This window comes from Phyllobates terribilis, unplaced genomic scaffold, assembly GCF_046119375.1.
Source record: "Phyllobates terribilis strain yellow unplaced genomic scaffold, ASM4611937v1 Scaffold_186__1_contigs__length_3700242, whole genome shotgun sequence".
NCBI lineage: Eukaryota > Metazoa > Chordata > Amphibia > Anura > Dendrobatidae > Phyllobates > Phyllobates terribilis.
Genome location: NW_027362946.1, coordinates 2,875,916 through 2,903,350, shown reverse-complemented (window position 1 = coordinate 2,903,350; position 27,435 = coordinate 2,875,916). Strand labels below are relative to the sequence as shown.

Genomic DNA, 27,435 nt, shown 5'->3' with positions numbered 1-27,435 from the left:
AAGATGCTGGTTAGATGTTAGAGGACGTGTTCAACATGAGGGTCAGGTCAAAACTTGTAGACAAGACAAGATAGGTAATATGCCTTATACTTCTGCTCTACGTGGTCCAGGGTACCGAGTATGCGCCACACTCTGTACCCTGGACCACTTAGGTAATATGCCTTCTATGACGTCATGTTCGGTGTTTCTGCTTTGGGTTTTGGCTTGCAAAACGCAGATTTCATTAGAATAGATTGTGGACTCCATTAGCTGAGCCCCTGAGGTGGCAGAAACACCCCCCCCCCCCGGTGACCCCATATTGGAAACTTCACTGCCTAAGGAATTCATCTAGGGGTGTAGTAAGTATTTTGAACCCATAGGTGCCTTACAGACTTTTATAACATTTAGTCATGGAAATATGACATTTTAGTGGTAAAAATGCAATTTTTGTATTTGCTACAAATTTGTCAGGTACACAAGGGTTAATAGGTGAAACTGAACCCCATAATTTATTAAATAATATCTCCTGAAAGAGGTGATGTCCTATATGTCGTCAGAAATTAGTTAGCCCACACCTCAGGGGCCACTCATTGCCATGGTGACTCGATGTCATCATGACAACATCCGGGTGACCAGAGCTAACAAGTTATTTAGGTCATGTGCAGCACTAACAGTTATAAAGCATAGCAAAGCTCCTGAATACACACACACACACATATATATATATATACACACACACACATACATGCAGTTGTACTCAAAAGTTTACATACCTCGGCAGAATTTTTCATGTTTTGGCCTTGTTTCAGAGAATATGAATGATAAAGTTTTTTTGTTTTCCCCCTCATGGTTATTGGTTGGGTGAAGCCATTTATTGTCAAACTACTAAGTTTTCTCTTTTTATATCTTAATGACAACCAAAAACATCCAAATGACCCTGAGCAAAAGTTCACATACCCTGGTGATTTTGGCCTGATAACATGCACAGAATTTGACCCAAATGGGTTTGAATGGCTACTAAAGGTAACATCCTCACCTGTGACTTGTTTGCTTGCAATCAGAGTGTGTGCATAAAAGCTGAGTGAGTTTCTGGGATCCAGACAGACTCTTGCATCTTTCATCCAGCCACTGACGTTTCTGGATTGAGAATCATGGGGAAAGCAAAAGAATTGTCAATGGATCTACGGGAAATGGTAGTTGACCTGTATAACACAGGAAAGGGATACAAAAAAAAATATCCAAGGAATTGATAATGCCAGTCAGCAGCATTCAAACTATGATTAACAATTGGAAAATCAGGGGCTCTGTAAAAACCAAACCACGCTCAGACCAACAAAAATTTCGGCCACAACTGCCAGGAAAATTGTCTAGGATGCAAATAAAAACCCACAAATAACATTAGCTGAACATCAGGACTTTCTGAAAACTATTGATGTGGCAGTTTCAAGATGCACAATAAGGAGGCACTTGAAGAAAAATGGGCTGCATGGTCAAGTCGCCAGAAGAAAGCCATTACTGTGCAAATGCCACAAAGTATCTCACCTAGAATACGCCAAACATCATAGAGACAAGCCTCAAAACTTCTGGAACAAGGTAATTTGGAATGAGACCAAAATTGAACTTTTTGGCCACAATCATAAACGTTACATTTGGAAAGAGGTCAACAAGGCCTATGATAAAAAGGAACACCATTCCTACAGTAAAGCACGGAGGTGGATCGCTGATGTTTTGGGGATGTATGAGCTACAATGGCACAGGAAACTTGGTAAAAGTTGAAGGAAACATGAATGCCGCACGTTATCAGCAAATACTGGAGGCAAATTTGCCCTCATCAGCCCGGAAGCTGCGCATGGGGACCTACTTGGACGTTCCAACATAACAATGATCCAAAACACAAGCCCAAGTCGACCTGTCATTGGCTACAGCAGAACAAAGTGAAGGATCTGGAGTGGTCATCTCAGTCTCCTGACCTCAATATCATTGAGCCACTCTGGGGAGATATCAAGCGCGCAGCCCAAGAATTTACAGGAACTGGAGGCTTTTTGCCAAGAAGAATGGGCAGCTTTACCATCTGAGAAATTAAAGAACCTCATCTACAACTACCACAAAATACTTCAAGCTGTCATTGATGTTAAAAGGGGGCAATACACGCTATTAAGAACTGTGGTATGTGAACTTTTGAGCAGGGTCATTTGGATGTTTTTGGTTGTCATTAAGATTTAAAAAGAGAAAACACAGTAGTTTGACAATAAATGGCTTCATCCAACCAATAACCATGAGTGGAGAAAAAGTTTTTTGTTATCATTCATATTCTCTCAAACAAGGCCAAGAATGGAAAAATTCTGCTGGGGTATGTAAACTTTTGAGCACAACTGTAAGAGATTTCAAGAATGTGGAAGATCTAGGAACTGCAAGTTATCAGGCAGTAATGGGCAAGCTGAAAGGATATATAGGAGAGACGAATGTATGTGATCCCTATGGTATGTTGCTTTATTATTGTATGTCCAGGTTTCTTGGTTTTGTTAAAAAAAAAACTAATGAAAAAAATCTCAAATGTATTGGATTAAAAAAAAAAGACTAAGAAAAAGTCTTCTCCCCTGTGTGGGTTCTCTGGTGCCTAATCAAATCTGATTTCTGGTTAAAACATTTCCCACATTCTGAACATGAAAAAGGCTTCTCCCCTGTGTGAATTCTCTGGTGGATATTAAGATGTGATTTCTGGTTGAAACATTTTCCACATTCTGAACAGGTAAAAGGCTTCTCTTCTCCCCTGTGTGAATTCTCTGGTGCTTAATCAAATATGATTTATTGTTAAAACATTTCCCACATTCTGAACATGAAAAAGGCTTCTCCCCTGTGTGGGTTCTCTGGTGCTTAATCAAATCTGATTTCTGGTTAAAACATTTACTACATTCTGAACATGAAAAAGGCTTCTCCCCTGTGTGATTTCTCTGGTGGACATTAAGATGTGCTTTCTGGTTGAAACATTTTCCACATTCTGAACAGGTAAAAGGCTTCTCCCCTGTGTGAATTCTCTGGTGATTGACCAAAGCTGATTTCTGGTTGAAACATTTTCCACATTCCGAACAGGTAAAAGGCTTCTCCCCTGTGTGAATTCTCTGGTGCTTAACCAAAGATGATTTATCGTTAAAACATTTCCCACATTCTGAACATGAAAAAGGCTTCTCCCCTGTGTGAGTTCTCTGGTGGATATTAAGATGTGCTTTCTGGTTGAAACATTTTCCACATTTTGAACAGGAAAAAGGCTTCTCCCCTATGTGAAGTCTCTGGTGCTTGACAAAATCTGATTTCTGGTTAAAACATTTCCCAGATTTGGAACAAAAAAATCTATTGTCCGCTGTGTGTATTTTTTGATGTTTAAGAAAATACTTTTCAAGGGTAAAACTATTTCCATTTTCTGAACATGAAAATGACTTTGTTCCTTTATGAGCAGTTTGTTTTTTAATGCTTATTTTTTTATTTTGATTTTCCTTAGTAGTCGGTAATGAATCAGAGGACAGGAGCTGTTTCATAGGATCAGATGACAGATCTTTGCTGTGAAGGATTGATGGTATATCTGGAGTAATGGCATTCACTTCAATTGTATCCTGTGGGATCCCAAGATCATCAGATTTAAAAACTGAAGATGTCAGCTGTCCCTCTGATCTCCTGGTACAGTCATCTGCCAAGAATAAAACAAATTATTATATTTTGAATAAAATATCCCTGAAATTTATATTTTTGAACATTTCTACTTAAAACGTCTGTAGAAATGGCAAGTTATTGACAGAATGACAGTTCACAGTCTAATAGAAAACCTCATAGGATGAACCAGTAGAGCGTGGTGTCCAACTGTTTGTTCATTCTGTCTCCAAAATATGGAATAAGAAGCCATCAAACAATGTTATGTAGGCAAAAATGATACCAATAAAAACTTCTTCTCATCCATAAATCAATCCAGCAATATTCGCTCTCTCAAAGTCAAATCTCCCCCTCGCTTCTGAGCCTTGCAGTGTGCCCAAACCATATTCAGCATCCATGTACTTGGTATTACTATAGTGAGAAGAACCCACTTCATTTACGGTGTGTGTCTCCTGGAGCACAATCTGGACACTATGTGTTGGGTAATAAAATGGCCAATGTGCAATTTTCATTCTCCACCATTCATTGCGTGCTAATTTCCGGAAAGTGCCTGTGAAATCAAAATAATCGCTACGTCTATAGATTAATTCACTGCGGGTTATAATTTCCAAAATGGAGTCACTTTGTTATATTAAAGAAGTTGTCCAGTACTTTTTACAATTGCCCCAATTTCCCCCAATGTTTTTACCCTGTGCCCATAAGTCTTTTTGCAGTTACCTTCTGCAGTCCTTCTTGCCTGTGCGCATTGCTATCGCTGGCCGCTCTCAGGCACCACGTGACCCCCGATAGCGTCACTCACAGGCTACATGGTAAATACATTGGGAGACATTGGGCAATTGTAAAAAGTACTAGAAAACTTCTTTAAGGCTTCTGTAAATAGTGTGTCCAATCTCCCCTGGGATCTGCTCCCCCGACGTCTGCTTCTGTCACCAGGCGCCGCCTTAATCATTCTGCAGGCGGCGCTGGTGATGGAGGAGACGTTGGAACCAGAAGCTCTGGGCGGCGCAGGCTGTGTCCAAACACTAAGATTAGGGTTCCTGGGACCTGTAGTACCATCCAGTCTGGCAGTATGGGTGCGTGTGCTGTCCAGCTGGAGTAATCTGCTCCCTGCTTCATCCAATCAGAAAGCACCACACCCTACTAAAGCTGGAAGCATATTGCCGGAAGCTGCTAGATACAGCCTTGTTCTCCTCTGGATCAGTCCTCTGTGCTCAGCTCCCGGCTTGTGTATTTGTTTCCTGTTGTGACCGTTTACTGACTACTCTTCTGATTTAGTATTTTCTCGGTCCTCCTGGTTATGACCCGGCTACCAGACTATTCGTCTTGGGGTTAAAGGGTGATGAGCAAGGCAATCCCTGGGATCAGGAAAATGGAGTAGATAGCACCAAGCCTGTTCGTGGTAGCCATCTTTTGAGCTGCCAGGTGACCATGAACAGTGTCCCCAATACATTGTGTCTGCAAACTATTCCAGCAAGATCTGCATTCAAATAGCTAAATGTCGCTCCTTCCCTTCTTAACCTGCCATGTGCGCAGACAGTAGTGTACAACCTTATATAGGGGATTGTTGGATTCAAGAGAAGTTGGTAAATAATTTGTAAGATCCATTTGTTTCCTATTATTCTTTGTGAAGAATTACAAAGTTATCACCACATAAAGTGACACACGTCAGATTTGAAAATGGGCCCTGATAGGAACACAAAACTGTCTGCAGGAAGGGGTTAAATCAGAGTATTTTGGGAACTAACTACTGTAGTCAAAAACTGTGAGTATAGACTATAACATCTACTGAAATTATCAAACTCAACAGTCTCCATCAGTAATAAATGAGTAACTAGTGGTGAAACCTCTCTGGGGTAATTGGAGTATGGGGCTCTTGGCAATCTAAACTATCGTAAGGGACAATATTTTCTGTCAGATGAGTGTCAAGAAGAAATATTAGACGTTCAAAGAGAACTTTTTATAATAGTGCAGGGATGAGATGTCTTAAATTTAGATCTCAGGCATTGGGAAGAGGTAATGGAGACCTTCTTTTAAAGACTACCAGGGAGTTACAGAGTCAAATAAGTGAGTCAGGCCGATCCCACCAAAATCAAACAAAGTGAACCTGTAAAAAAAGACAGAATAAAAGATATGTTACATCCCCAACAACAACGTATATATAAGGGAGAGCTCCAACACTAAACCGGAGTCACACTCATTTATGGTGGAGCATTGGAGCTACTATGAGTCCTGACCAGGAGAGTAGAGAAAGTATTAGCGCCCCCATTTCAGGAGAGATTGTGCAGTAATCGGAATTCCTTAGGATTGAAAACATAATGGAATTTATGACGTGGAGTGAATCCATGAAACCAGGGCTCGAGCCAACACATCTCCTGCAGGCGTGAATAAATGTATATTACAGCCATCAGCCACACACAGCTTAGAGATATATCATGGCACAGGTGTAATGTTTTCTGTATAGTTTATCACAATCCTGTTTGAAGTTAGTTGGTTTAAAAAGAAATTGAAAACTCAGGATAAAGGGAAACTCTGTTGTTATTGTACAGAAATTCACACTTGGTCCTCACTGCACATTTAATATTGTCGATCATAAAAGTGAAGTTTGGCCACAAAGACTGGACCTGGTCTTGTAGGGACCATATGAGCACATTCAGCAGCACAGAAGGGAGAGAAGGTAGATTCATCCAATAAGATATTAGGGATCTAGGAAGCCAACAGCATCATTACCCTTCGCTTTCTCTTACAGGTCCATCATAATTTTGATTTTCTCACTTGTCAGAACATTCTACGTACGCTGTCATTTGGCTTTACAGTTTACAGATCTGGGCAGGTAATGGTCAGCGTCTACTAATCCCAGGGGGTAGGTGGATCCTCCAGGTTGTAGGTTCTACAGAAAAGATCTTTTACAATTACACAAAGTAATGTGAACATTTTCGGATGGAGGAAAATATTGTGGTCTAGCGGTAAAATGGTGATCACACGATTGTGATACAGCTGGACTACACCAGCGATAAAGCAGCCACAGCTGGTGACTGAGAAGAATCTGTGACTTGTCAGCATTTAGTGGTCGCTACTCACCTGGGTAGTCATATGTAGGAATCTCCTCTTTACACCGCTCATCACCCCTCACATATGTCTCTGTAGTATTAATATGGGTGAGATCTTCACCCTGAAACAAATATTGTAAACATGGAAAAGTCACATCTATGATCAGCTCTAATCCTGCCATCTCCACCGTTCTCATTACACAAGTATAAAACATATAATACTGGTGGATAAAACAAGACTGAGCACAAGACCTTCACAGCCGTCTACACATCATAGGGGGGATCTCATGACACCTTCTCTCCATCTACCTGATGATCCTGAGGAACACTGGGATCTTCTTGTTTACAGTCCTGTGGAAGAAGAGGACGGGGACATCTCTCTGGTGTTGTCCTCTTACTGGATTGATCTGGAGGAAACACATACAGAGATTGAATTCATTCTTTACATACAGATAATTATAGGCCGTGTGTATTTAGTCCTGTCTATTACCTGGTGATGTGAGGGGCTGAGGAACCTCCATCATGACGTCCTTGTACAGATCTTTGTGTCCTTCTAAATACTTCCACTCCTCCATGGAGAAATAGACGGCGACATCCTGACACCTTATAGGAACCTGACACATACAATGATACAGTCAACCCCCCGATCCCTCCATAGCGTTACTGTATAATGTCCCAGCATTTCCAGCAGTGTCACCTCTCCAGTCAGCAGCTCAATCATCTTGTAGGCGAGTTCTAGGATCTTCTGGTCATTGATGTCCTCATGTATCAGGGGGTGAGGTGGAGGCCCCATGATTGGGCTCTGGGTTCTTTCCCATCCCTCAGACACAGGGTCCTGACAGCGCTCACTAGAGGTCTTCTTCACTACTGTGTAATCCTGGTTATGGAGAGACACATTAATAAATCTCCCTCCAGACATTTCCAGAGTCCTCACCTCTCCAGTTCTGTCCATCTGTTATTCCCATAGATAAGAATGATGTAATGTGACGTCATCAGAATCTCTCACCTCTCCAGTAAGCCGGAAGAGGATCTCTAGGGTGAGGTGTAATATCCTCTCCACCATTTTGTCTCTGTCCATATCCATCTTTGATGGGTAATTCAGGAAAATTCTCTTATATAGAAGATCTTCACTGAGAGGATCCGATATTGTAGAGACCTGAATGAGAAGAAGATGAGCCGACATAACATCATAAAGAATTCTGTGTATCAATACAATTACTGGAGACAATAAGGGAAATATATCAGGAGATATAATGTGTAGATGTTGTATTCTCTAGTCTTTTATGGACTGGAACATAAGTTGAATTGATGACTTAGACATCTCCTCCATACTTCCAATCACTGGCTAAGTTGGCCACTGCTTCAATAAGAATCACCCAGAAACCCAAGCAGCAATGGTATTTTTATTATTTTTACAACATTCTGCTTTTGTCCCTGACGTACTAATAAAACCTATATATTTTAGGCCACAGACAACAAGCAGTTTCTTCCTCGTCTCGGCAGCTGAATACATTTCTTATAGACTCATCTTCAATAATGCTAATTCTCGTCATATACATTACACGTGACATGAGAAATAACAACTTCATGATGATGACGACATCTACATCTTCTAATGCGGCTCTAGAAACAAATTTGGCCAGAGTCCGTCACTGACCTCATCATCACCGACTGTCTACATGAATGTTTCCCGTCTTTCCCAGGTTGTAATCTTTTATCACGTTAGATCTCATTTATAAGAGCTTGTTTGTAAGAACACAGACAGGAGTTATTTGATGCTAATGTCTCCTTGTACAGTGTTTTTTTTCCTGGATATTATGTTTCTAAAAGCATTTTCCTGTAGGCTTCCATATATTACATGAAAAACACCAAAAAAAGAAAACCAAGTGTTAATACATAAAATAAAATTTGGGGATGGCGGGACTGTGGGAACATTATACTGTATGTGAGGGGGGGGTGGTATTGTGGGAATATTAAATTGTATGTGGGGGGGATGGTGGTATTGTGGGATCATTATATTGTATGTGGGGGGATGGCGGGACTATGACAACATTATACTGTATGTGGGAAGATTGCGGAACTGTGGGAACATTATACTGTATGTGGGAAGATGGTGGTATTGTGGGAACATTATACTGTATGTGGGTAGATGGCGGTACTGTGGGAACATTATACGGTGTGGGAAAATAGAGGTACTATGAGAGCATTATATTGAGAGGCTTAATGACGGCAGTCGCTCCTGTGACCGGGCCCAGCCACCACCAACCCCTGCTGCAGCTGGATGTGTGTTCTCGGACTGACATTCAGCTTAGTGCCACAATACACGCTGCCGACCAATCAGAGGCCAGCAGCTGACATCAGCATGTACGTCATTAGGGGCGCATGGAAGTGACATCATGCTCTCCTGTCGCTTCCAGCTGAAGTCAGCGGCAGCTCCAGAAAAAGACACCGTGCGGCGAGGGAGCGGAGAGAAGGTGAGTATAATGTTTTTGGTTTTTTTAAATCAGCGAGTACACGGTGCCCTTGGCCATAATACTACATGTACGGACTATGGGCTGTGCATTATACTACATGTACGGACTATGGGCTGTGCATTACACTACATGTATGGACTATGGGCTGTGCATTATACTACATGTATGGACTATGGGCTGTGCATTATACTACATGTACGGACTATGGGCTGTGCATTACACTAAATGTATGGACTATGGGCTGTGCATTATACTACATGTATGGACTATGGGCTGTGCATTATACTACATGTACGGACTATGGGCTGTGCATTACACTACATGTATGGACTATGGGCTGTGCATTATACTATATGTATGGACTATGGGCTGTGCAATACACTACATGTACGGGCTATGGTCTGTGCATTATACTACATGAATGACTGTGGGCTGCGCATTATACTACATGGATGGACTATGGGCTGTGCAATACACTACATGTACGGGCTATGGGCTGTGCATTATACTACATGTATGGACTATGGGCTGTGCATTATACTACATGGATGACTGTGGGCTGTGCATTATACTACATGTAAGAGGATGGGCTGTGCATTATACTACATGTATGGACTATGGGCTGTGCATTATACTACATGTATGGACTATGGGCTGTGCAATACACTACATGTACGGGCTATGGGCTGTGCATTATACTGTATGGATGACTATGGGCTGTGCATTATACTACATGGATGACTGTGGGCTATACATTATACTACATGTACGGGCTATGGGCTGTGCATTATACTACATGTACGGACTATGGGCTGTGCAATACACTACATGTACGGGCTATGGGCTGTGCATTATACTACATGGATGGACTATGGGCTGTGCATTATACTACATGGATGACTATGGGCTGTGCATTATACTACATGTAAGAGGATGGGCTGTGCATTATACTACATGTACGGGCTATGGGCTGTGCATTATACTACATGTATGGACTATGGGCTGTGCATTATACTACATGGATGGACTATGGGCTGTGCAATACACTACATGTACGGGCTATGGGCTGTGCATTATACTACATGTATGGACTATGGGCTGTGCATTATACTACATGGATGACTATGGGCTGTGCATTATACTACATGTAAGAGGATGGGCTGTGCATTATACTACATGTACGGGCTATGGGCTGTGCATTATACTACATGGATGACTGTGGGCTATACATTATACTACATGTACGGGCTATGGGCTGTGCATTATACTACATGTACGGACTATGGGCTGTGCAATACACTACATGTACGGGCTATGGGCTGTGCATTATACTACATGTATGACTATGGGCTGTGCAATATACTACATGTAAGAGGATGGGCTGTGCAATACACTACATGTACGGGCTATGGGCTGTGCATTATACTACATGTATGGACTATGGGCTGTGCATTATACTACATGTATGGACTATGGGCTGTGCAATACACTACATGTATGGGCTATGGGCTGTGCATTATACTACATGTAAGAGGATGGGCTGTGCATTATACTACATGTACGGGCTATGGGCTGTGCATTATACTACATGTACAGACTATGGGCTGTGCATTATACTACATGTACGGGCTATGGGCTGTGCATTATACTACATGTATGACTATGGTCTGTGCATTATACTACATGTAAGAGTGTGGGCTGTGCATTATACTACATGTATGGACTATGGGCTGTGCAATACACTACATGTACGGGCTATGGGCTGTGCATTATACTACATGTAAGAGGATGGGCTGTGCATTATACTACATGTACGGGCTATGGGCTGTACATTATACTACATGTAAGAGGATGGGCTGTGCATTATACTACATGTACGGACTATGGGCTGTGCATTATACTACATGTACGGACTATGGGCTGTGCATTATACTATATGGAGGATTATGGGGAGTGCATTATACTTCTGTTATGGGGCCCCATCACTTCTATGTTTGCCCCTGGTGAGTATAATAGTTTATTTTTTTTCTGTACACTAAAGAACAGAGGCAGAATGGGGGACATAAACCAGGTTGGGGCCAAGGATAAGGGACATACATGTACCGTGGGTACGGAAAGTATTCAGACCCCTTTACATTTTTCACTCTTTGTTACATTGCAGCCATTTGGTAAATTCTAAAAAGTTTTTTTTTTTTTCTCATTAACACCTTTACAACCCAAGGTGGTTTACAGGTTAATGAGAAGGCCAATTTTTACAATTCTGACCACTGTCACTTTATGAGGTAATTACTCTGGAACGCTTCAACGGATCCCCCTGATTCGGAGATTGTTTTTCGTGACATATTGTACTTCATGATTGTGGTAAAAAATTTTCGATATCACTTGCGTTTGTCAAAAAAAAATGGAAATTTGGTGAAAATTTTGAAAATTTTCAAATTTGAATTTTTATGCCCTTAAATCAGAGAGATATATCTCACAAAATAGTTAACAAATAACATTTCCCACGTCTACTTTACATCAGCACAGTTTTGGAACCCAATTTTTATTTTTTTTTTATTAGGGAGCTATAAGGGTTAAAAGTTGACCAGCGATTTCTTATTTTTCAGCAAAATTTACAAAACCATTTTTTTAGGGACCACATCACATTTGAAGTCAATTTGAGGCGTCTTTCTGACAGAAAATATCAAAAAGTGACACCATTCTAAAAACTGCACCCCTCAATGTGCTCAAAACCACATTCAAGAAATGTATTAACCCATCAGGTGCTTCACAGGAATTTTTGGAATGTGGAAGAAAAAAATGAACATTTAACTTTTTTCACAAAAATGTTATTTTAGACCCAATTTTTTTTATTTTCGCAGGAGTAACAGCAAAAAATGGACCTCAAAATTTGTTGTTCAATTTCCCCTGAGCACACCAATACCCAATACGTGGGTAAAAAAACACTGATTGAGTGCACGGCAGGGCTCGGAAGGGAAGGAGCACCATTTGACTTTTTGAACGTAAGATTTGCTTGAATAATTAGCGGACGCCATGTTGTGTTTGGGGAGTCCCTGATGTACCTAAACAGTGAAACCCCCCACAAGTGACACCATTTTGGAAACTAGACCCCTCAGGGAACTTATCTAGCTGTGTGGTGAGCACCCTGAACCCCCAGGTGCTTCACAGAAGTTTAGAACATTGAGCCGTAAAAATAAAATTTTCACATTTTTCCCACAAAAATGTTTCACAGCCCCCAGTTTTGCATTTGCACAAGGGTAAAGGGAGAAATTGCACCATGCAAATTGTTGTGCAATCTCTCCTGAGTAAACCGATACCCCATATGTGGGGGAAAACCACTGCTTAGGCATACGGCAGGGTTCGGAAGGGAAGGAGCACCATTTGACTTTTTGAATGTAAAATTTGCTTGAATAATTAGCGGCTGTGGCCCTGATGTGCCTAAACAGTGGAAAACCCCCACAAGTGACACCATTTTTTAAACTAGACCCCTCAGGGAACTTATCTAGATGTGTGGTGAGCACCCTGAATCCCCAAGCGCTTTACAGAAGTTTATAACATGGAGCCGTGAAAATAAAAAAATCTAACTTTTTCCACAAAAATGATGTTTTAGCCCCAATTTTTTTATTTTCACAAGGGTAAGAGGGGAAAATGGACCCCAAAAACTTTTGTACAATTTCTTGTGAGTACGCCAATACCCCATATGTGGGGAAAATACAGTGTTTGGGCGCACGGCAGAGTTCAGAAGGGAAGGAGCACTGTGTGACCTTTTGAACGCAAAATTGGCTGGAATTGAGAGTGGACGTCATGTCGCGTTTCAAGAGCCCCTGATGTGCCTAAATAGTGGAAACCCCCACAAGTGACCCCATTTTGGAAACTACACCCCTCAAGGAAAAAGTGAACATTTTGAACCCAGAGGTACGACACAGAATTTGATAACATTAGGTCATCATATTGAATAAGTTGTCATTAGTCTTGAGCGCAAGTGCTCACTACTTGAGTTTGCATTGGGTACTCAGGTATGCACCATGTATCGCGCGTGCTCGAGTGACATGCTCGAGTCCCCGCCCGCATGTTTCACGGTTATTAGACACCCAAAAGAATCCATGCAGGGATCGCTCGTGCATGGCAAGCAAACCCCGCAATGTGCATATCCGAGCACCCGATGCAAACTCAAGTAGTGAACACTTGCGCTCAACACTAGTCGCCATATCGTCATCTATTTTTTTTTATGTTTGAAAAAATATCCCAACCTTACCCCCAACCCTAATACAACCCCAACCCTAACCCTAGAGTTTGTTTTTTGCGCCGTTCCTCGTGCGGTATAAGTGATTAGACGACTTTATTCTTTGGGTTGGTGCGATTGCAGCGATACTAGAATCATATCGGGTTTTTATGATTGACAGCTGTCACTCACTAAAAGACTAATTTTTTAGTAAAATCTAGCTTTTGCATCGCCATATTTTGAGAGCTATAATTTTTCCATATTTTGGCCGACAGAGTCATGTGACAGCTTGTTTTTTGCGGGATGAGTTGACGTATTTATTGGTATCATTTTCAGGCACGTGACATTGCTTTCTATTCCGATTTTTTGGGAGGCAGAATAAACAAAAAACAACAATTCAGGAAATGTTTTTTTTTTTTATAAGTTTTTTATGCCGTTCCGCGTGTGGTAAAATTGATAAGGTAGCTTTATTCTTTGGGTCAGTACGTTTACAGCGGTACCACATTTATATAGTTTTTCTATGTTTTGGCGCTTTTACACAATAAAAGCTATTTTATAGAATTTTTTTTTTGCATCGCTTTTTTATTTTTTGGCTGATTGAGCTGTATGGCGGCTTGCTTTTTTGTGGGACAAGATGACGTTTTCAGCGGTAACATTTTTATTTATATTCGTCTTTTTGATCGTGTGTTATTCCATTTTTTGTTTTTGCGGTATGATGATAAAGCATTGGTTTCTGCTTAGTTTTTTTTTTACCGTGTTCACTAAAGGGGTTAACTAGTGGGACAGTTTTATAGGTCAGGTCGTTCCGGACGCAGCGATACCAAATATGTGTACTTTTATTGTTTTGTTGTGTTTTTTTCATAATAATATTTATTGATGGGTACATTATATTTTTATTTTTGGTGGATTATTTTTTTGATTTTTTTTTTTTAAATATTTTTACAATTTTTTTTTCCATTTTTTAACAATTTTTTTTTTACTTTTAGACTTTTTCCCACAATAGGACTTTTTTCACTCTGATCACCTGTATAGCATAGGGATGGAGCACCATCCCTGTGCTATACAGGCTGTCAGTGCTGCAGATGCAGAAGATACTTTGGTCGTGCACTGCATATGACCAAAGTATCCTCCTGCTGTCTGGTGACCCGGATGTTTTTATGACATCGGGTCGTCATGGCAACATCCGGGAAGCCGCGGCAGACAGTGTTGGACGCCGGCAGGAGAGGTGAGTATGGGCGATCACCTCCCCAATCGACTTTGATCGTACATTGCATGGGTTAATGTGCCAGGCACATAGCACCGGGTGTCGGCTGTGACAATCAGCTGACACCCGGCGGCGATCACGCCCGCACAGCCTATGTGCGGGCAAAATCAACAGGGCGCACTAATACGTACCTGGCTCTGAAAGCCCAGGGTGCAGGTGCGTATTAGTACGCCCTGGGCTTTTAAGGGGTTAAAGTACACTCTGCACCCCATCTTGACTAAAAAAAAACAGAAATGTAGAAACTTTTGCAAATTTATTAAAAAAGAAAAACTGAAATATCACATGGTCATAAGTATTCAGACCCTTTGCTCAGTATTGAGTAGAAGCCCCCTTTTGAGCTAGTACAGCCATGAGTCTTCTTGGGAATGATGCAACAAGTTTTTCACACCTGGATTTGGGGATCCTCTGCCATTCTTCCTTGCAGATCCTCTCCAGTTCCGTCAGGTTGGATGGTGAACGTTGGTGGACAGCCATTTTCAGGTCTCTCCAGAGATGCTCAATTGGGCTTAGGTCAGGGCTCTGGCTGGGCCAGTCAAGAATGGTCACAGAGTTGTTCTGAAGCCACTCATTTGTTATTTTACCTGTGTGCTTAGGGTCATTGTCTTGTTGGAAGTTGAACCTTCAGCCAAGTATGAGGTCCAAAGCACTCTGGAAGAAGTATTCATCCAGAATATGTACTTGGCCGCATTCATGTTTCCTTCAATTGCAAGCAGTCATCCTGTCCCTGCAGCTGAAAAACACCCCCATAGCATGATGCTGCCACCACCATGTTTCACAGTTGGGATTGTATTAGGCAGGTGATGAGCAGTGCCTGGTTTTCGCCACACATACCGCTTAGAACTTTTTGATGATAATTCTATCTTCGTCTCATCAGACCAAAGAATCTTATTTCTCATAGTCTGGGAGTCCTTCATGTGTTTTTGTTCAAACTCTATGCTGGCTTTCATATGTTTTGCACTGCGGAGAGGCCTCCGTCGGGCCACTCTGCCATAAAAGCCCGACTGGTGGAGGGCTGCAGTGATAGTTGACTTTGTGGAACTTTCTTCCATCTCCCTACTGCATCTCTGGAGCTCAGCCAAGTGATCTTGGGGTTCCTCTTTACCTCGCTCACCAAGGTTCTTCTCTCACGATTCCTCAGTTTGGCTGGACAGCCATGTCTAGGAAGACTTCTGGTGGTCCTAAACTTCTTCCATTTAAGGAATATGGATGCCACTGTGCTCTTGGGAACCTTGAGTACTACAGAAATTCTTTTGTAACCTTGGCCAGATCTGTGCCTTGCCACAATTCTGTCTCTGAGCTCCTTGGGTAGTTCCTTTGAGCTCATGATTCTCATCTGGTCTGACATGCACTGTGAGCTGTGAGGTCTTATATAGACAGGTGTGTGCCTTTCCAAATCAAGTCCTATCAGTTTAATTAAACACAGCTGGACTCCAATGAAGGAGTAGAACCATCTCAAGGAGGATCACAAGGAAATTGACAGCATGGGACTAAAATATGAGTGTCTGAGCAAAGGGTCTGAATACTTATGACCATGAGATATTTCAGTTTTTCTTTTTTAATAAATTTGAAAAAATTTCTACATTTGTTTTTTTTCAGTCAAGATGGGGTGCAGAGTGGACTTTAATGAGAAAAAAATGACCTTTTTAGAAGTTACCAAATGGCTGCAATGAAAAAAAGTGAAAAATGTAAAGGGGTCTGAATACTTTCCGTACCCACTGTATATATCAGGATGGGTGGTGGTCAAAATCAACAAGCAACAGGTCCCATCATAGTTATGCCTCTGATTATACTGTGTGGGGGGATGGCGGTACTATGGGAACATTACACTGTGTGGGGGCATCATACATCCTGCATAAGGGGCATAATGGGGGCATTACACTGTGTGGGGGCGTCATACATCCTACATAAGGGGCATAATGGGGGAATTACACTGTGTGGGAGCATCATACATCCTGCATAAGGAGCATAATGGGGCATTACACTGTGTGGGGCATCATGCATCCTGCATAAGGAGCATAATGGGGGCATTACACTGTGTGGGGGCATCATACATCCAGCATAAGGGGCATAATGGGGGCATCATACATCCTGCATAAGGGGCATAATGGGGGCATTACACTGTGTGAGGGCATCATACATCCTGCATAAGGGGCATAATAGGAGCATTACACTGTGTCGGGGCATCATACATCCAGCATAAGGGGCATAATGGGGGCATTACACTGTGGGTGCATCATACATCCTGCATAAGGGGCATAATGGGGGCATTACACTGTGTGAGGGCATCATACATCCAGCATAAGGGGCATAATGGGGGCATCATACATCCTGCATAAGGGGCATTACACTGTGGGGGCATCATACATCCTGCATAAGGGGCATAATGGGGCATTACACTGTGTGGGGGCATCATACATCCTGCATAAGGGGCATAATGGGGGCATTACACTGTGTGAGGGCATCATACATCCTGCATAAGGGGCATAATGGGGGCATTACACTGTGTGAGGGCATCATACATCCTGCATAAGGGGCATAATGGGGGCATTACACTGTGGGGGCATCATACATACTGCATAAGGGGCATTACACTGTGGGGGCATCATACATCCTGCATAAGGGGCATAATGGGGCATTACACTGTGTGGGGGCATCATACTTCCTGTATAAGGGGCATAATGGGGGCATTACACTGTGTGAGGGCATCATACATACTGCATAAGGGGCATAATGGGGGCATTACATTGTGTGGGGGCATCATACATCCTGCATAAGGGGCATAATGGGGGCATTACACTGTGGGGGCATCATACATCCTGCATAAGGGGCATAATGGGGGCATTACACTGTGGGGGCATCATACATCCTGTATAAGGGGCATAATGGGGGCATTACACTGTGTGGGGGGCATCATACATCCTGCATAAGGGGCATAATGGGGGCATTACACTGTGTGGGGGCATCATACATCCTGCATAAGGGGCATAATGGGGGCATTACACTGTGGGGCATCATACATACTGTATAAGGGGCATAATGGGGGCATTACACTGTGTGGGGGCATCATACATCCTGTATAAGGGACATAATGGGGGCATTACACTGTGTGGGGCATCATACATCCTGCATAAGGGGCATAATGGGGGCATTACACTGTGGGGGGCATCATACATACTGCATAAGGGGCATAATGAGGGCATTACACTGTGGGGCATCATACATACTGCATAAGGGGTATTATGGGGGCATTACACTGTGGGGGCATCATACATACTGCATAAGGGGCATAATGGGGGCATTACACTGTGGGGGCATCATACATCCTGTATAAGGGGCATAATGGGGGCATTACACTGTGTGGGGGGCATCATACATCCTGCATAAGGGGCATAATGGGGGCATTACACTGTGTGGGGGCATCATACATCCTGCATAAGGGGCATAATGGGGGCATTACACTGTGGGGGCATCATACATCCTGCATAAGGGGCATTACACTGTGTGGGGGCATCATACATCCTGCATAAGGGGCATAATGGGGGCATTACACTGTGTGAGGGCATCATACATCCTGCATAAGGGGCATAATGGGGGCATTACACTGTGTGAGGGCATCATACATCCTGCATAAGGGGCATAATGGGGGCATTACACTGTGGGGGCATCATACATACTGCATAAGGGGCATAATGGGGGCATTACACTGTGGGGGCATCATACATCCTGCATAAGGGGCATAATGGGGCATTACACTGTGCGGGGGCATCATACTTCCTGCATAAGGGGCATAATGGGGGCATTACACTGTGCGAGGGCATCATACATCCTGCATAAGGGGCATAATGGGGGCATTACACTGTGGGGGCATCATACATCCTGCATAAGGGGCATAATGGGGGCATTACACTGTGTAGGGGCATCATACATCCTGCATAAGGGGCATAATGGTGTCATTACACTGTGGGGCATCATACATACTGTATAAGGGGCATAATGGGGGCATTACACTGTGTGGGAGGCATCATACATACTGTATAAGGGACATAATGGGGGCATTACACTGTGTGGGGGGCATCATACATACTGTATAAGGGGCATAATGGGGGCATTACACTGTGGGGGCATCATACATCCTGTATAAGGGGCATAATGGGGGCATTACACTGTGTGGGGGGCATCATACATCCTGCATAAGGGGCATAATGGGGGCATTACACTGTGCGGGGGCATCATACATCCTGCATAAGGGGCATAATGGTGGCATTACACTGTGGGGCATCATACATACTGTATAAGGGGCATAATGGGGGCATTACACTGTGTGGGAGGCATCATACATACTGTATAAGGGACATAATGGGGGCATTACACTGTGTGGGGGGCATCATACATACTGTATAAGGGGCATAATGGGGCCATTACACTGTGGGGGGCATCATACATACTGTATAAGGGACATAATGGGGGCATTACACTGTGTGGGGCATCATACATCCTGCATAAGGGGCATAATGGGGGCATTACACTGTGGGGGGCATCATACATACTGTATAAGGGGTATAATGGGGGCATTACACTGTGGGGGCATGATACATACTGCATAAGGGGCATAATGGGGGCATTACACTGTGGGGGCATCAAACATCCTTCATAAGGGGCATAATGGGGGCATTACACTGTGGGGGCATCAAACATCCTTCATAAGGGGCATAATGGGGGCATTACACTGTGGGGGCATCATACATCCTGTATAAGGGGCATAATGGGGGCATTACACTGTGTGGGGGGCATCATACATCCTGCATAAGGGGCATAATGGGGGCATTACACTGTGTGGGGGCATCATACATCCTGCATAAGGGGCATAATGGGGGCTTTACACTGTGGGGCATCATACATACTGTATAAGGGGCATAATGGGGGCATTACACTGTGTGGGGGGCATCATACATCCTGTATAAGGGACATAATGGGGGCATTACACTGTGTGGGGCATCATACATTCTGCATAAGGGGCATAATGAGGGCATCATACATACTGCATGAGGGGTATAATGGGGCATTACACTGTGGGGGCATCATACATACTGCATAAGGGGCATAATGGGGGCATCACACTGTGGGGGCATCATACATCCTGTATAAGGGGCATAATGGGGGCATTACACTGTGTGGGGGCATTATACATCCTGCATAAGGGGCATAATGGGGGCATCATACATCCTGCATAAGGGGCATTACACTGTGTGGGGGCATCATACATCCTGCATAAGGGGCATAATGGGGCCATTACACTGTGGGGCATCATACATACTGTATAAGGGGCATAATGGGGGCATTACACTGTGTGGGGGGCATCATACATCGTGTATAAGGGACATAATGGGGGCATTACACTGTGTGGGGGCATCATACATCCTGCATAAGGGGCATAATGGGGGCATTACACTGTGGGGGGCATCATACATCCTGCATAAGGGGCATAATGAGGGCATTACACTGTGGGGGCATCATACATACTGCATAAGGGGCATAATGGGGGCATTACACTGTGTGGGGGCATCATACATCCTGCATAAGGGGCATAATGGAGGCATTACACTGTGTGGGGGCATCATACATCCTGCATAAGGGGCATAATGGGGGCATTACACTGTGGGGCAGTAAAGGGGTCCTGTACCATGAGAACAATACGTTTCCCCCCTTCCTGTCTCCATAGTTGGGTCGTATGTATCTATTACAGGAAACAGAACAAAAACCTTATGATTCTTATAAAGGGGCAACACAAGACCCCAAAAGAGTCTCCGTGCTGAAGGGGTTAATGCCCCCTGCGCCCAGTAATGGGATCTCCACATACCTCCACCTGCAGAGCCGCCACCACATATATGGCTGCTCTATGCGCACAGCAGCTGTGATGAGGTCACAGGAGGGGAGGAGTCAGGGGTCACATGATCAGGGCCTCAGTGGATGCAGGACTCTGCTGTGCTGGTTGTCATGGTGCTGGATGAGCTGAAGTTTATGTGTGGGGTCAGGAGGGGTTTACAGTGTATATGTAGCAGAGCCGTGTGTGTACGAGGCGTACGGAGCAGAGCCGCGTGTGTACGAGGTGTGCGGAGCCGTGTGTGTACGAGGTGTACGGAGCAGAGCCGCGTGTGTACGAGGTGTACGGAGCGGAGCCGCGCGTGTACGAGGTGTACGGAGCAGAGCCGCGTGTGTACGAGGTGTACGGAGCGGAGCCGCGTGTGTACGAGGTGTACGGAGCGGAGCCGCGTGTGTACGAGGTGTACGGAGCGGAGCCGCGTGTGTACGAGGTGTACGGAGCGGAGCCGCGTGTGTACGAGGTGTACGGAGCAGAGCCGCGTGTGTACGAGGTGTACGGAGCAGAGCGGTGTGTGTACGGAGCAGAGCCGCGTGTGTACGAGGTGTACGGAGCGGAGCCGCGCGTGTACGAGGTGTACGGAGCGGAGCCGCGTGTGTACGAGGTGTACGGAGCGGAGCCGCGTGTGTACGAGGTGTACGGAGCGGAGCCGCGTGTGTACGAGGTGTACGGAGCAGAGCGGTGTGTGTACGAGGTGTACGGAGCAGAGCCGCGCGTGTACGAGGTGTACGGAGCGGAGCCGCGTGTGTACGAGGTGTACGGAGCAGAGCCGCGCGTGTACGAGGTGTACGGAGCGGAGCCGCGTGTGTACGAGGTGTACGGAGCGGAGCCGCGTGTGTACGAGGTGTACGGAGCAGAGCGGTGTGTGTACGGAGCAGAGCCGCGCGTGTACGAGGTGTACGGAGCAGAGCGGTGTGTGTACGGAGCAGAGCCGCGTGTGTACGAGGTGTACGGAGCAGAGCCGCGTGTGTACGAGGTGTACGGAGCAGAGCGGTGTGTACGGAGCAGAGCCGCGCGTGTACGAGGTGTACGGAGCAGAGCGGTGTGTGTACGGAGCAGAGCCGCGCGTGTACGAGGTGTACGGAGCAGAGCCGCGCGTGTACGAGGTGTATGGAGCGGAGCCGCGCGTGTACGAGGTGTACGGAGCAGAGCCGCGCGTGTACGAGGTGTACGGAGCAGAGCCGCGTGTGTAAGAGGTGTACGGAGCCGAGCCGCGTGTGTAAGAGGTGTACGGAGCGGAGCCGCGTGTGTACGAGGCGTACGGAGCAGAGCCGTGTGTGTACGAGGAGTACGGAGCAGAGCCGCGTGTGTACGAGGTGTACGGAGCGGAGCCGCGTGTGTACGAGGTGTACGGAGCGGAGCCGTGTGTACGAGGTGTACGGAGCAGAGCCGCGTGTGTACGAGGTGTACGGAGCAGAGCCGCGTGTGTACGAGGAGTACGGAGCAGAGCCGCGTGTGTACGAGGAGTACGGAGCAGAGCCGCGTGTGTACGAGGTGTACGGAGCGGAGCCGCGTGTGTATGAGGTGTACGGAGCCGCGTGTGTACGAGGCGTACGGAGCGGAGCCGCGCGTGTGCGAGGTGTACGGAGCGGAGCCGGGCGTGTACGAGGCGTGTGGAGCGGATGCTGCCCCTCTCCAGGAGCGATCACAGCAGCACGGCATGAGACGTTCTTGTACTACACGGACTGTCCTGACAGAACACGGCTCATCAGGACACAGCCCCGACCTCCAGCGACAGCCGGACAGTCCCATTGGATCGGGGACGGTTGGGAGGTTTCTGTATATAAGTTGTGTGTGATAATTGTAGAATTATTAATGTCTTAGCATAAAAGGATGTACCTGAGTGTTTGTGCCGGGGTCCACATGCATGGAGGGGGTTGAGGCGGTGCTGGCTGTATTATGCAGACGGCATCTGCCTGTAACAGTAGTAGCCAGAAACTACTAGAAACTCTGCACCAAAATGAAGCAAATCCTTATTCTGGGAACTTCGCCTTGTACGTAACACCCCCGGATCCGGTACAAGCCGGGCAGATGTTCTCATTCATGTCATTTTCTGCTTAAGGTTCTGCGGTTTTCTGGCCAACTATAAAAAAGAAAAAGCGTAAAACAATATTTGTTTCTGCTGCATTGACATAAGTACAATCTTTCATTACATATAAATCTATTACACGTCGGGTCAATGCTGTAAAGGACAGTAAAGTGCCAGGGTTGTGGTTGTGGTTTTTGGGTCTCTCTACTTCCCTCCCAAAAATGCAAGCAGAAACTTGTAACTACTGATCTCTCCACAAGAAGAAGCCGACAACTCCATCAATGGGATCATTTTATAAAATTAGGTCTTCGCAAGATGAAAATGGTCTCACAAACCACATTTTTTTTAAATGTTCATAAAAAAAAAACAAACAAAAATAATAACCTTACTTTGATTTTTTCCCCATTTTTCAATACTTTATGTGGTAAATTGAATGTTGTCATTCCAGACAACAACTAGTCCCACAAAACACAAGCCCTCCGTCTATGTGAATGAAAAAACAAAGTTATATTTTTGGGGAAAAAGGGGAGGAAAAAAACAAAAAATTGGTCTTGTCAGAATAATGTAATTGCTATATATATTTTTTTTAAATTGATAATTTTACCCCAAAATTGTGATCTGTTATAATATTATCATTCTTCCTGCGAGATTAATCATTAGTCTGTAAATAAATCCAAACATCTGGAAGATGTAGAACAATATATCTGTGATTCTCTTCTGCCAGGATAAGCGCCTCCTTTCTGTCCTTTCTGTGATGGAGAAAACGCTTGAAAGATTCACTTATAGTGGAACTAAACTTACAATTTGTTTTCAGAATTGTGAAAATTATGGCACTTTGCAAAGCACTTCATTAGTTTCTTTGGCGTCATATCCATAAAATGATGATATTAAAGTGGCCTCCAGACCCTGCTTTTCCCCAGTGCAGGAGCGTTGCTGGGGTCCTAAGAGATCAGGGACCCCAGCCCCAAAGTACATGTTTCCCCATATAACCTCCCTGCCACTTAAAAGAGGATTTATACATATATAATTACAGTACACCACTGTTACTAATCTAAAATACACTATACAAAGACCAATATTCCCAAAATTACTACTATACAAGGCCAAAATGATCCTGCTACACAATGTCCTCTACCATCACCACCACACAGTGAGTCCATATATGAAAGAAAACCCCGCAGGGTAAAAGACCATCAAAGGAGTCCAGGGAGTATAAAATCTATCATATCTATTCAGCAATAGAAGAATAGGATGATGGGGGAAGGGACACAACACATATGTGATTGTTAGACATGTAAGCGAAAAAAAGCCAGGCACGCAAGGAAGGGGCCATTCCAGGTATAATGGCTGTCTATAGTATCATCATGGGTGTACTAAAATATCCCAAAATAGACACCGCATATATTCCACTGGGGGCAACAGTCATCATATGCAGGTGCATCTCACTAAATTAGAATATCATCAAAAAGTTAATTTATTTCAGTTCTTCAATACAAAAAGTGAAACTCCTATATTATATAGAGTCATTACAGACAGAGAGATCTATTTCACGTGTTTATTTCTGTTAATGTTGACGATTATGGCTTACAGCCAATGAAAACACTAAAGTCATTATCTCAGTAAATTAGAATAATTAACAAAAAACACCTGCAACTGCTTCCTAAGTGTTTAAAAATGTCCCATAGTCTGTTTCAGTAGGCTCCACAATCATGGGGAAGACTGCTGATTTGACAAATGCCAAGAAGGCAGTCATTGACACCATCCACAAGGTCCCAGAGTTACAATTTTCCTTTGGAAATCAAGGTCCCAGAGTCTGGAGGAAGAGTGAAGAGGCCACAATCCAAGCTCTGCAGGTCTAGTGTGAAGTTTCCACAATCAGTGATGGTTTGGGGGGCCATGTCATCTGCTGGTGTAGGTCCACTGTGTTTTATCAACACCAAAGTCAGCGCAGCCGTCTACCAGGACATTTTACAGCACTTCATGCTTCCCTCTGCCGACAAGCTTTTTGGAGATGGAAATTTCATTCTCCAGCAGGACTTGTCACCTGTCCACACTGCCAAAAGTACCAATACCTGGTTTAAAAACAACAGTATCACTCTGCTTAATTGGTCAGCAAACTCACATGACCTTAACCCCATAGAGAATCTATTATAGAGAATCTATGGGGTATTGTCAAGACGAAGATAAGAGACACCAAACCCAACAAAGCAGACGAGCTGAAGGCTGCTATCAAAGCCACCTGGGCTTCCATAACCCCTCAGCAGTGCCACAGGCTGATCGCCTCCATGCCACACCGCATTGATGCAGTAATTGATGCAAAAGGAGCCCTGACCAAGTATTGAGTGCATTTACTGAACATACATTTCAGTAGGACAACATTTCGGATTTTAAAAACATTTTTCAAGCTGATGTTATAAAGTATTTTAATTTACTGAGATAATGACTTTTGTGATTTCATTGACTATAAGCCATAATCAGTGGCGTACCACCAATGGTGGCAGGCCACACCACTGCTATGGGGCCCGTGAGCCACGGGGGAGCGAGGAGGATAGGTGAGTATTGGGGGGGGTGGGAGGTTGCGACGGCAGAGGAGCGGGCACACGCAGTAGCGGCTGCTGTAGCTACCACGTGTGCCCGCTGCTAAAGGGAAATGTTCTCTTTTCTCCACTTCCATGGGCGTGGAGAAGAGGGAATATTCATTCTCTTTAGTAGCGGGCACAGAGGAGCGTTGAGCCGTGGCTCCTGCTTACAGTGCCCGCTACTAAAGAGAATGCATATTCACGCTTGTCAACGCTCATAGTCCCGGCATGGAGAGGAGTGAATATGTCGGCAGCAGCAGCAGCTCACCTCGACAACTGAGAGCTCACGCTGCTCAGATACCAACATGAGCTGCTGGCAGACAGAACACAGCAGCTCTGGAGCAGAGGTGAGGAAGGAAGGGGAGTATAAGTGTTTATTTTTTGTGTGTGCAGTGATGGGGCCACACATACCAGGATTGGGTGAGGAGGCCATACATACCAGGATTGGGGGGTGAGGAGGCCACACATACGAGGATTGGGGGATGAGGAGGCCACACATACCAGGATTGGGGGATGAGGGGGCCATGCATACCAGGATTGGGGGTTGAGGGGGCCACACATACCAGGATTGGGGAATTAGAAGGCCACACATACCAGGATTGGGGGATGAGGAGGCCACAGATACCAGGATTGGGGGATGAGGAGGCCACACAAACCAGGATTGGGGGATGAGGGGTGCCATGCATACCAGGATTGGGGATAAGGGGGGCCATATATACCAGGAATGGGGGATGAAGAGGCCATGCATACCAGGATTGGGGGATGAAGAGGCCATACATACCAGGATTGCAGGATGAGGAGACCATTCATATTAGGATTGGGGGATGAGGAGACCATGCATACCAGGATTTGGGGATGAGGGGGGCCATGCATGCCAGGATTGGGGGATGAGGGGTGCTATGCATACCAGGATTGGTGGATGAGGGGTAGCCATGCATACCAGGATTGGGGGATGAGTGGGGGGCCATTCATACCAGGATTGGGGGATGAGGGGTGCCATATGTACCAGGATTGGGGGATGAGGGGTGCCATAGATACCAGGATTGGTGATAAGGGAGCCATACATACCAGGATGGTGAAATTTTCCAGTAGCTGCTGCATTTCCCACCCTAGGCTTATACTCAACTCAATACGTTTTCCCAGTTTTTTTGTGGTAAAATTAGGGGCCTCGGCTTATACTCGGGTCGTCTCATTTAAAACATACGTTATTTTAAAATCAGTGAGTACGTGGTGCCCATAATACTGCAGGACTGTGTTTTGCATTATACTATATGGGGGCTGCATTTTACCCTTTGGGGTGTGAAATATACTGTATGGAGGACTATGGGGAGTGTATTATATTCTATTGAGGACCATGGGAAGTTCATTATACTATATGGAGGATTATGGGGGGTTCATTATACTATATGGAGGATTATGGGGGGTGCATTATACTATATGGAGGATTTTGGAGGCTGCATTATACTATATGGAGGATTGTGGTTGGCATATTATACTATATGGAAGTCTATGTGGGGCCATTATGATATTTTGAGGGCTATATGGGGGGCCGTTATACTGTGTGAAAGCAATTATATGGTATGAAGGTTTGTGTGGGGTCCATCATACTGTTTGGAGGGCTGTGTGGGGCCATTATACTGTTTGGAGGGCTAGTGTGGGCCATTATACTGTATGTAGGCCCATTATACTGTATGGAGGGCTGTGTGGGAGTCACAGTTGGGGGAATCATACTGTGTTAGGGTCACCATACTTTGCCTTGGGAGTTGAAGTGGGGTACAATAAGGTCATTATACTGTTCGTGTAGAGGCTAATGTGGAGGAATGCACCATGGGGGTATCATACTGTGTTTGGGGGGCACTTTTATTGGCATCATACTTCATGGGGGCAATGAAAGAGGGATCTAGGACTTCAGTAGGAGGAAAATTAGAAAAACGAAGTAAAGGCTGGAAAGTTGTGAGATCGGCTCTTCTGTGACACAGACAAATATTCATTTATTTTTTTGGTGGGGGGGTCCAATTAGAACTTCTGCTATGGGGTCTCATGATTTCTATGTGCGCCCCTGGCCATAATCATCAACATTAACAGAAATAAACACGTGAAATAGATCACTTTGATTGTAATGACTTTATAGAATATATGAGTTTCATTTTCAGCATTGAAGAACTAAAATAAATAAACTTTTTGATGATATTCTAATTCAGTGAGATGCACCTGTATATATAAGGGGTGTGGGTGCCATCATACTATAAGGGGCTATGGGAGTCATCATGCTATATATGAGGGGCAGTGGGGCCATCATATTATATAAAATGGGGAGTGGG

At 44.5% G+C, this 27,435-nt stretch overlaps 1 pseudogene; it reads right to left on the bottom strand.

Moving 5' to 3' along the window:
* Positions 1-878: 878 nt before the first annotated feature.
* LOC141212790 (uncharacterized) overlaps positions 879-27,435 on the bottom strand; it is a 39,879-nt pseudogene continuing 13,322 nt past the window's right edge.